General features: G+C 33.4%; 1 long non-coding RNA gene across 1 annotated transcript; it reads left to right on the top strand.

Annotated features, from left to right (window-relative positions):
• The first annotated feature begins 7,280 nt into the window (after positions 1–7,280).
• LOC127736135 (uncharacterized) lies at positions 7,281–12,064 on the top strand. Its single transcript, XR_007998819.1, has 2 exons — positions 7,281–8,131; positions 11,439–12,064. It is a non-coding gene; the product is annotated as an uncharacterized LOC127736135 (long non-coding RNA).
• Positions 12,065–12,953: the final 889 nt, after the last annotated feature.

Here is a 12,953-nt window from a genome sequence, read left to right as displayed (position 1 = left end):
TTAGGGGCCAGCTGAAGCCCGCCTCCGGGTGCGGTAATTTTCTCGCTGTGTTGAAGACCCGTTGGTGCCCGTCGGTTGTTTTCTGCTGTTTTCTCAGGTTGTTGTCTCTTTGACACATTCCCCATTTCCATTCTCAATTTTAACATTACTGAAGTTATATCAGGAATACAACAAAACTGTAAAAATAGGAGAGCATACGTCCCAATATAAAAATAAGGAGATATATATGGTATGAACGAGGCAACTATTAAGAATGGACAATTTTTATGGCCTCAACACAGCAGAGAGAGACTAATTGCCAATGTAACGAAAAAGACGGAATGTGGTATATTAATTTCTGACACACTATCTCCATTCGTAAAAGTTTACGACTGATACCCACATCGCTCATACAATAACTCAAATGCAATCAAAAATTGTATATCGAATCCGCATCTTTTTTTATGTTTAAGATAAGTTATTTTTAAAAAAATGCTGATGTTGCTGGTAATCTTTGAATTGTTAATCGTATTCTATAATTTGAAGACATCTTATGTTATAAGACTTTTTTTGTAAATCATATTTCTTTTATGTGAACCTAAAACAATAGAGTGATATTTCTGGACTCGTGCATTGGAATAATTTTCCAATCACATTGTAAGCATTGAAAAGATGTAGACTTAATATTAAGGACTGTATTTAAACTGATGAACAATGTCATTTAATTTTTGATTTATAGTCTGCAAAAAAATCGTTTTTTTTTATACTCCAAAAAGTTTTTATGTTTTTATTTTTTTTTATTGCCCCCTTTTAATCTTTCTTTAATGATTTTAATTGGTGGATAGTAAATTGTTCTTCACTTTGTTCTATTAGAGCATATATTGACCGTACACGTTCAGGTTTGTTTCGCATTATCGTGGAATATCGCAATAAAGGAGAAGAAATACAATGAAACGATCATTCTAAATCACAGACTATTTTCCGAAACCCTACAGAAATATCTAAATATGTTCTATCGTTTCACATGGGACCGGATATTAAACCACAGTTAAATGCGTTTTATGACTTTGAAAAGGCGAAATTCGTCTAGCTTTTAGCTTATTTGAAAAATAGGACTTTTGAAAGTGAAAATCGTTTTCTCTCTCTGCAAATTATGAACGATTTACAACTGCGTCGTATTGAGTCATCTACTATCTTTGTTAATCTAATTCTTGCGAATTTTATGTCAATACACCTTACAATTTAATCAAGATAATTTTTTTTTTATTTGTCATACATATTAAATATAATAAAACGTTAAATGTCTCTGCAAATATTATACATATGGTACATTTCGTTCAGTAAAATTTCAAAAATGTAATCAGGTTTGAACAGAACCCGATAATTTACATCATTAATGATATCAATCTAACAAACCTATTATGTCGTACCAGAACAGGACATATTACTCACCTTTCATGACATAATTAAAATGCAGCAAATAATTTCAATTAAACAATTTCATTTGAAATATCAGGGGTTCTTTTAAACGTTTGTTGAAAACTTGTTGTCAGCGTTAGCCCAAAAATAATGGACAGCAGTTTTTTCTTCAAATATATGTATATGTTTGATACAACATTTATAAAAATAAGGAGATGTGGTATGATTGCCAATGAGACAACTATCCATCCAAGTTCAAATGAAGTGGGTGTAAGCAATTATAGGCAACCGTACGGCCTTCAGCAATGAGAAAAACCAATACCGTATAGTCTGCTATAAAATGCCCGGAAATGAAATATATTCAATTGAGAAAAATAACGACCTAATTATAACAAAACAATTAACGAAAAACAAATATGACAGACATGAACCGACAACAACAACTGAACTAAAGGCTCCTGACTTGGGACATGCACATAAAAAATGTAACAGGGTTTAACATGAGTGTGAGCGCTCAACCCTCCCCCTAACCTGAGACAGTGGTGTTACAGTACAACATAAAAACATACTATAAAAGTAAGTTGAAAATGGCTTAACTCATCAGATCGATACAAAGCAGAAACACATCTAACAGACCGAATGTGGCAGGGTATTTATACGTTCCTAACAACAAAAGACACAAAGTACAGATCTGGGAGTACTCGCAGTTACTTACAGCTAGTTCAAAACTAGTAACAACTAATAAAAGAAATCATGTATCTAAGACTAATATATCAATCAGAACACATCCAACATCCAATAGATTTAGTGTATTGTGCAATGCCAAAATATAGGTATCGACATATTGTAGTACCGTAAAAATGCACATGTGAATAACAATACTATTTAGTATGGTTTTAATTTACTGACAACAAAATCAATATTTATACCAATAAAAACAATATTCAAAGATTAAAGGTGGTAACCTTTTAGAATAAGTTTATTGAAAGGATTGATAAGTTTATCCGGATCGTATATAAATTTCCGGGCTCGGTACACAACATCATCAAACTAAATACTTGTATCTATGGAAGAATTTAGTACAGGATATAAGTAATTTTTGGTAACGAAATCCCTGACTTAATACATAGATTACGCTCATTGAAATCAAAAACGTCACTACACCACGGGCATAGCGAACGAATTTGGATATATAAACACCGCAAGACGGTGCCAAAGGAACATCACCGTCCAAAAAAGGAAAATAACAATAAGGAAATAAGAATCATCCCTTTTGTCATAAAGGTTTGTGCAGAGTTTCTGGTGTAAAACTGAAATGTCTAAATCTTGGAAAGGACACTTATTGCTGGTAATATTTGATTTATTTAAGGTTAGCTCCTTTAGATAAATTTCGGCAGTATATTTAGAGAATTATTGATTATTAAATGAAAAAATATTAGCAAGATAACGATAAGGGTTGTTGAATTTATCAATTAAATGAAATTTAGATGAATCTTTATTGAGTTTGGCCATAAACTAAAATTCATAACAGTACAGGAACAAGTCTGCTATTAAAGAGACACGATTGGTGCTAATAGGAATACCTACAATCTGTCGATAAACTTTACTGCCGAAACGTACATAAATGTTGTCAAGAAGAAAATGTATGGCTTTAATCATCTTATAACACCTCCTGTAAGTATATCTAGCATATTTACCGTTCTCATTTGAGAAAAAAGCTTTATATGAGTTACAGCAAATGAATTTGCAATCAGATTTATCAAACGACCATTTAATTATATAGGAAAACTTTTGTTTGATAAGATTGTGTGGAAATGTAGTATAAAGAGTGGAAAAGTCAAAACTGTCAACCGAATCAAAAGGACTATCAAAAGCACGTAATTTATCTAAAACATCCAAGGATTTTTTTACACTCCAAAAATTATTAATTCCACAATTTTCATATGTTTTATTTCAATAATTAATGATAAGTTCTTTGGTAGTAGATAAGGAACTCGTTAAACGCACTGACAAATTAGTAATAGAACACTTACTAGAGGCCCGGATGAAACGATCTTTTACGGACTTTTTGTGTAGTTTAGGTAACCAATATATAGTGGGGACCATCACATGTTGAGATGAGGCCTTAAAGTTGTTCATTTGTCATTTATGAATGAGAATCTAGTATAATGACTTAAAAAATGGGGAAAAGAGTTGATACCAACTTCACTTCTAATTACTTGTACTTGATAAGTCAAAGTAGATGAAACCAACAATATATATATTGAGTAAGATAATGATAGAGTTAGCATATATTAATCAAAAACCCGTGCACTTGAGTTTCGTAGATAGAAAGAACCGAGTATATCTTGACATAACTTCGTGTTTCAGTTGAAAATGAAATTGTAAACATCTCTTCAGGAGACCTTAACATTCAATTTGTCTAAAATACCAAGGTTATTTATTAACTGTCTCCAAGAGACACCAAAATACTGTTCATCGTCTTTAATTAACTGAAAAAATGCGTTATCAGGTTAAATCTTAGTGCAGAAGACTCTTTCTTAAATAAAAACATAATCGAATTGTTATACATATAGTTGGCTTGAGATAATGTAAATGTTCTTGAATTGGTAGATAGGTAAGGTACTGTGTAATTTCTAACTCGGGAGAGACAGGTGAGGAATTGCGTTTGCAGATATTACAGAAGGCAGAAGATTTTTTTTTCTAAAAATGTACTACTTAAAGCGAGTAAATGTTTTGAAATTCGGCATCTTATTATATTCGAATATTAAAAAAATTGTGATTAATCACAGTTGTTAATACAGAAGTTCGTTCTCCAGGTTGATCACCAATCTCTTCTTTTCGTGCTTGTTTTTGGACATATTCGTCATGCGCATAATCCGTATTTTGTTACATGTAAACAAATCTTTCTTTTTACCATTAACTTGGTTTTATAAGAAATACAGAATCTCTTGAATCTGTCTTTTAATCAGTACTAAAATGTATGGCAGTTCATGGCTAAACTGTAGACTATACAAGTGACTCAGCTTGACATGTTTTCAACAACACCTGTAGATATTTTAATGACACATTATCTCTAAATAATCTAGTTTTTATAAGATTTTATGAAATAAACCAAAAACACCAAATCAATTGACCCTAGTCTCACAACATCCAACGTTAAAGTGACCTTTGTCCGTTCTAGACCATAGTTTTATCATTCCTCATGATAATCTTCATGCCAAAATTTATAATTTCATCTCTACTACTGTTAATTTTCCTTTTATTAATGGTTTGGTTTCTCTGGCTTCTATTCTATAGTTTGTAAATTTCTTAGTTGTTCGATATGCACGTGCTTGCAGGGACTTCTCATATTTCAATGAACGTGATAGTTTAATTACTAAGAAGCTTTTAAAAAAGGGTCCAAACTTTTACTAAAATTGATTACCAGTACACGTATGTGTTATAGAAGTACACTTCTGTTCTAAGCACAATCAGATCATTTTTTTTTGGTTTTATCTTCGATAGCGATTTCATCCTCATGTTTGAGGACTTATTCACAAATATAGATTAATTGAGTGTTTTTTGGTTAACTTCCAGTGCCATATATTGTATGCATGTACAAGACTAAACAAATTAACAATAACAACTAAAGGTATGTTAGATAATGACAGAAATGTTGCATTACAACAGGCCACCTACGGACCCCTCAAGGAGTTGTTGTAAATGTTTTTTAACGTGCAGAGAGCGTGGCACTCTTTTTAACGGTGTTCCCACAGTCTGAACACTATGCTCAGTCCTTTGTAAAATTGCATATCACGGCTTTGTGATAGCGAATGAACCGACATTGATAACTTTGACCCGAACCTATCAAGTCATCTTCCGGTTTGCTGGTGAAACAAAGAAAAACACTTGTTTCTATCATGCAAAAGACAGAAATACAATCCGATAAATCGATTATCAGATTTTTATCATATTTATATTGTAAAATATCAGCGGCTCGACACAATATGGTGCCTTTTCAAACTCGTTCGCTGCGCTAAGTCGACAAAAAAAGCTTCATATTGTGACTCGCAACTGATATTTTACAGTATCAATATTCAGACAACCTGATAATCGTTACTTATACATCCAGCAGAGCTAAAAGGGCATTGACTTTGATGTTTTGCAAAGTTTGCATGTTAAAGTATTGTCTTTTTAATTTTAACATTTCCCTCATAATATCAATACTATATAAAAGTGAAACATATCTCTGATTCAACAGTTTATTAAATATGTTTTGAATTTATCAACGGAAAATTAAATTGAATTGCAATAGTATGTAATATATCAGCTCAGTACCGAAGCACCGAATACTGAGCTGATGATACCCCGGGGTCGACAATCCACCAGCAGCGGTATCGACATAGTGCTTTTCTAGGGGTGATCTGAATCTCACGTGGATACTTAGACCTGTTAGAGTACTTACAATCAAAGTAACTGTTATCATACAATAGTATAACATTTGACTTCCCTACTCCTTATACTAGTATCCATCCTTCTATTGAAAGAATACGTCATAGTTTGTTCCATAAACAGAATGGCCAACAAAGATACAAATATTTTTCCATTCGGAAGGACAACGTATACTTTGTTATTAAAATACTCCGATTTAAGCAAAAAGTTCACTGACAGCATCATCAAGTTCTTCATTTATTGACGACATTTTACTTTCTTTTGGAGGACATGGTTTTTAACAGATACTCAGAAATTCAAGAAAACATGCTGGGCCTTTCTTTTTTGCCGACTTGTTCCTTTACTTTTATGAGGCAGACTTCATACAGAAGCATCTCATGAAAATGAAAAGAAGCATTAATTTTTAATTGCTCTCTGCGCTATATAAAGGTAGTCCTGTTACTGAACAATGCAAACTTTATGTATGGTTACTGCATCTATTCCAATGAACTTGAAACACAGAAAACAATTGAACAAGTAAAGTCTACAATATATATAGACTTAAATCTAGAAATTTACAATTAGGGTCGGTTGAGAACGCAACTCTTCGATGAAAGAGAAGATTTCAGTTTTCCCATTGAAACTTTCCTTTTGTGTGTTACAACATTCCAACAGCACCTGCATATAGAGTATGTATCTCCAAGATACGATATTCCAATTCTTGCGTTCCATATCATGGTTTCCTAGATAAAGGGTTTTCTGCTTACAAGGAAGCTAATGCAGTAAGTAGTCCGAGTGGTAAATTCGAAAGTTTTACTGACGCCATGATTTGTTGAACCTTATGGAATTTCTGTGTAATGGAAGACCACAGATGTGTCCCTACTGTAGAAACCACAATCCCGTCCTCTTTTCTTCGACTTTTACATTACAGAATACGACTTGTCACCAGATTTGTAATTACATAGTTAACACGATGAGTGCCATATGTATGAAGCATGCACAGGAACTGCTTACCCTTCCACAGAGAGTTCAACCCAGGTTTTTGATAGGGTTCATGATCTATATCTAATTTTTTCTGTAATGTTTTGTTATTGTCTTTTTGTCGTTTTTATTTTATGGTCGTGGTGCTAACTGTTTTTAAAACACTTTTGATTCGTTTGACTCTTGGTGTCTGCTCTTTCTTTTTATAGGCACAGTTTCTTCTGTAACCTATTTTAACAACGGACTTCTTTTAAACTGAGTTGTACTGTGCGTATTGCTGTGTTTGTTTGTTTCACATTGGCTAGAGGTATAGCGGGAGGGTTGAGAACTCTCAAAACATGTTAGCCTGCCACATTTTAGCGCCTGTCCCAAGTCAGGAACCTCTAGCCTTTGTAAGTCTTGTATTTTGTTTTTTTATATTTTTGTTCATTTGTAGGTTTTGGAGTTTACTGTGGCGTCCATTTCGCTGAACTAGTATACATTATTGTTAAGGTGGCTCACCCCAATAAGGACCCCCGGTAGAATTTTTTTATTTTCACATATTTTGTAGATTTTTTTATGCTGAATCCAAAAATGCAAAGAAAAAAGGGGGTCACCAGGCTCGTTTTCCCCTCAAATGGAAGCGAAATGTGCGAGTTTGACCCTATTTCCAAACTTTTACACCCTTTCAACAATAACGACTACATCAAATTCAAAGACTTTTAGAACCATGTCAGTATGATTATTATGTGAAAAAACAATTAAATTTGAAATGTAAACGTTCCCCTTGGTTGTTTTAGACTTAAAAATCTTTTTATTTTCAGATTTATGTCTAAATTTGGCATTTTTTAATTTCAGTTTAAGGCTAAAAATATTGGTTAAATCGATTTTTCGTAAAATTTCCCCGGTAGATTTTTTTTAAAAACGGATATGTCAAAGCTATGAACTTTTCGAGCATTTTAAGGTAAAATAAAATGGGGGTCACCAGGCTTTTAAAAAAGTAACGAGCTTTTGTTTAACCCCTCTACCCCATGAGGTCTGATTTCAATGCACTCCATTAATTACTTTATTGTGATTTTTTTATTAATGTCTTTAAATAAATAATGTTTGTAATTATATCAATGGACGAAAGCTGAATATAAATGTGATGAACATTTTACTGTTTGTTATAAAAAGCGAAATTTTGATTATTTTGTTGAAATACGGTAATTTTGTCTGGCGCGAGTTGCTTCCCTCTAATCTGGCGCCATAATCGGACAACAGAAATTTCAGGGTCGCCATTGCTGAGCAGCATACTGCACTGATAAATACGACCGTGTGCATGAATAACAGACATAGTGGCGAATAGACAACGATGAAGGTAGAGTCATTATATAAGAAAACATAGATTATAATATATTAGACAGCCAAATGTTATCAGTATCACGAAAAATACAAAGTGGGGGGTTATCTCAAAATACTCGATACTGTAGAAAATCACTGCGGCTGAAACCTTGCATGGGCTAAATTTCTGTTCTATGTATAATCGTTATGGCTGGTATCTTATTTATGTGTTTACTTGACCCTTAACCTGTTAACTGGCAAGTTGTGAACATGTATAGCCTGTTTTGAAAAAATATCCGTGTCAAACAGTCAAAAGAGGAGGGGACGGTCATTTTCAGCATCTCATGATCATGATGATCTGCGCTATCGTTAGCGTCAAATAAGTCTTGATTTTATATCGTCATTCGTAAAATCTAATTCGTAGCCACGTTAGGGAGCTACCATTGGATTTTTATGGGGGGGGGGCTAGGATGAAAAATGTTGTCCTGCTTTTTTTTTTTAGTTGTTATCTCTGTCCTGCCTTTTTATTTTTTTACTCTATTCGGTCCTGCCTTTTTTTTACTAGTTTATCCTGAATTTTTTTACACAAATTGTCATCCTGCCTTTTTTTTTTACTCCAAACTCCTGTCCTGCCTATTTTTTCAAATTTCATCCTAGCCCCCCATAAAAATCAAATGGTAGCTCCCTTAGGGTCAAATGAGGTTAAATATTTATCGTTAGCATCTATAATGACTAGTAAAACAGGTTGGGAACAAACCCTCTACATAGTGTTTATACCTGTATACTGAGAGGAATAATCCTTCTATAGAGGGATATAAAAGAGGGGTATTTTTGTGAAGACTGGATTTAAAGCAAAATAGGGCAGAATGGCATTTTCTAGTTATATTTGCTATAATCTATAGCACTAAATATGCATCAATTATTGCACTTTACTGTATTCTGTATTTCTTTACCAAAAAATGGCCTGGGATGCCCAGTTTTCTGCTAAAGTGACAGAACTTGCAATCTATTGTATACCTATCTGAACACCTGATCAACAACAAAAGGGACATGCAGTTGACCTTTAAATTTTATGTTAAATATAGCAATAGAAATTCTGTTCAGTGAGGCATAACTGAGTGGAATTTACCTGATCATCACAGCTTTCAATTATGGTGTACAATAGATTGTATATTCAGTCAGTTTAGCAGTAAACTGGGCATGTGAAATGAAATTAAGTACATCAATTGGTGCATCAAATGTAGCAGGTTACTGCCATAATAAGTAGAAAATGCCATTCTGCCCTATTTTGCTTTAAATCCAGTCTAAACAAAAATTCCCCTCTATAGAAGGATTATTCCTCTATACAGGTTTAAACACCAGTGGCAGATCCAGGGGGGGGGGGGGGGGGGGGTTCCGGGGGTTGGAACCCCCCCCCTTTTTTTTTGACGATCAATGCATTTGAATGGGGACATATAGTTGGAACCCCCCTTTATCCTGGGTTAGGAACCCCCCCCCCCCCATTTTATAAATGGCTGGATCCACCCCTGAAAACCATATAGAGGGTTTGGTCCCAACCAGTAAAATGGGGTACCCCATAACTTCCCTCAGACAGGGGTTCATGATTACCACTCCCTATCCCCAACTCCCATTTCTCTTCCCTTTTACTCTAAAATGTTCTCCCCTAACTTCTACTTCCATCCCCCTTGCTCCCAGACAAAAAAATTGCAAAATATATTTCCCAGATTATTCATCCCCCCCTCTTTTCGAATTCTTGTCCTTTCACCCAAAATCATGTTCGTTCCAATTCACGTTCATCCCTTTTACATTCCCACCCTGAGTCTGTTTGTATTCTTCCTTTTATCTAAATCATGCTTTTGTTAGTATAGTTCTATAACAATAAAATAAAGATATATTAAGTTTATTTTTATTGTTTAAAAATAAAGTGACTCACACGAGATCTAAGGTTTTTATTCTATTTTTAATCTTCATAAGATTTACTTCTACCAAATTGGTTACTTTTATTTTCACTCCGACCAGGCTAATTAACGGTAATGGACCTGCACATGATACCCCCTTTTCTCGCTTCCTGATCTCTCATTCCCATGTTCCCTTATCCCTGTCCACCCGCTCAAGTAATCCTATAATATATGAACTCAGGGGCATTATTTTCTATTTCTGTTTTCTTTTTACTGATTTTGCTATTTTTCTTCTTTTTTTTTTTATTGTCAATGTGCCTCCAAAAAAAAAATGAAAATATCAGCATGAAAACGTTAAATAGTGAATATATAATGCGAAGGCATATATTATAGGACTACCCGCTCAAGGGGTTCGATTGTTTCATTTGTTTTCTTGAGAATATATAAATGGCCTGATTTGTAAATTATAACCACTACAGTACGAGGCAATACATTTTATTGATGGATTCGTCTTGATCACAATTTGTTTACAATTAAACACCCCCCCTGTCTCTCTTTTGTATAAAAATTTCATAACATCAAGTATCAGGTTTAAACATACACGTGGGGCTTATCTTGTTTACCAAATAACACATACATTTGAGTTGAAAAATTCATTATTGTTTTGTGCTTAGTATTTTTAAACACAAAATTTGTTTATCCCATATTCCAAACAGGTTACAAGACACCTCAGCATAATTTGGTTGACGAGGAGTACAAATGTAGCTCAGCTGCATTTTAGAATTTTTAGGCATAGAAATAACTTGTCCCTGGCATCGAAACAGCATGCCCTGAGAAGTCTGTATTCAACATATATATAAAAACAAAATCACTATTTACACTTGCTGTGCATGTAATTTTATTTTGTTTGCTCATTATTGTTGCCACAAATTCTTCATTTTTTTACGCCGTAGTGGAGTGGGCATTAAGTTTTACCCTTGTCTGTCTGTATGTATGTCCCAAAATTGGTGTCCGTTCTCTAACTTCAGTTTGCCTCAACCAAATGTTATGAAACTTATACACAATGCTTATTACCAACAAACACAGATCAAGTTTGAATTTTTTTTGGTGGTGTCACTTTTACTGTTCTAGAGTTTTGCCCCTTTACAAATGGAAAAATTGCTGAATTTTTTGTTTCTGTTCTCTAACTTTAGTTTGCCTTATCCAAATGTTATGAAACTTATACACATTACTTATTACAACAAAATTCAGATCAAGTAAAACTTTGGGTAGTGTCACTCTTACCGTTCTTTAGTTATGCTCCTTTATAACTTTATATGCAAGTGGGGGCATCATCTGTGTCCCAGGGACACATTCCCCATTTATTTAAAATATGAACTACATTATGCTTTTAAATGTCAATCATGGTTGATTTTCTGACAGAATTACTCTGACATTTAATTTCAGGCTTCAAGTACATGTAAGCGGAAGGAGTGATTTGTTGTGAAAGATCCTGGAATGTTCAACTTTACTTGGAAACTATTGGCAAAGAACTGACAGAATTTACACGAGAAGCCAGTATCATCTTGTCTTGCAATTGGGAACTATATGTAAAGTGCAGAAACTTAAGAACAACATTAGAAGCCAAGATCAACAATACTTAGAACTTCATGTATAATCAAAGTACTGTCAGAATCCATATGAGAGAACCCAAGATCATCTACACTTGGTGTCTATATGCAAAGTGTTATCAGAATCCACTTAAGAAGCCAAGATCAACTATAATTTGGAACTATATGCTTTAGTGCTGTCAAAATCCATAAAAAAAAAATCCAAGATCAAAAGGACCTACTTTACCTACCTGTCCCAATGATGAATACAGATTATTGAGTCTTATAAAAAACACTGATGAAGAATATTGATATAAAAATAATGAAAATATAGAGCTGATCAGCTAATGATTGTACATGTACATGATGTATACATGTCAACAATTACTAGTTTATTGAAATTTACAATGCTAATAAATGTTTTATAAATTTGATCTCATAGACATTTTAGGAATAAAAATCAAAAATGTTTCAAAAAATGAATTTTAATAGAGCTTTTTTTGCTGCCTGTAGTGAATTTTGCTGCAAACACAATTCATGATATGCAAACTGCAATATATGCAGTTGTCTTTAATACAGAAGGTAGCTATGAGATTTGGAAATTTTGGAAATCATAATACCAAGTGGCAGTTGTGGTAAATGCACATGCCTTTGCCTCATCTTTTACCTCACCAAACCCTGACCTAAATGGCCACTTGAATTATTTTACATCCATATATGCTATTCAGTTTCTATTTCAAAAGTTATATTTTCTGGATAAAAGGAGAAATAAAATACAGTTTTGTTCAATGAGACAGCAACCAAACAAAACAACCAAAAGAATTATATATTGTCTGGGAAAACTTGTGTCTCACTATTAACTGACAACATTTTTACCTACTGTAAATTCAGAAATTATTGCATGCATTTATTATTGCGATTTTTGACGAATGGACTAAATTGCGAGTTTAATTATTGTGATTACAAAAAAAATCTGCATAAAGATCTATAATTCAGTTATCAGAATGCAAGTTCTTATTATAATTTTTGCGATATTCACCCTGTCGCATTATTTGCACTAATAATAACCTCACAATAATTTCTAAATTTATAGTATCACAATAATCCAGATTAATTTTGTTTTGTAAATTTAGATATGCACTCAAATTAATACAGATTGCTACAAAGATCTCAAGCACATTTCATGGATCAGTGATCAAGGTTAAAGTTACCTGATTAGGGTTGTTTATCAGATACTGTTAGCAATAGGTCATTTGTCAATGTCATGTTTTTGTGTTTTTGTCTGTTTTTTCTTATACTAAAAGTACATGTAGTAGATAAACTATAAGTATGCAATGATTCACAAATGTAAGGAGTACATGTCTGTCTGGCA

Source organism: Mytilus californianus, unplaced genomic scaffold (assembly GCF_021869535.1).
Source record: "Mytilus californianus isolate M0D057914Y unplaced genomic scaffold, xbMytCali1.0.p SCAF_3, whole genome shotgun sequence".
In the NCBI taxonomy this organism is placed as follows: Eukaryota; Metazoa; Mollusca; class Bivalvia; order Mytilida; family Mytilidae; genus Mytilus; species Mytilus californianus.
This window is presented reverse-complemented; position numbering and strand designations above follow the sequence as displayed.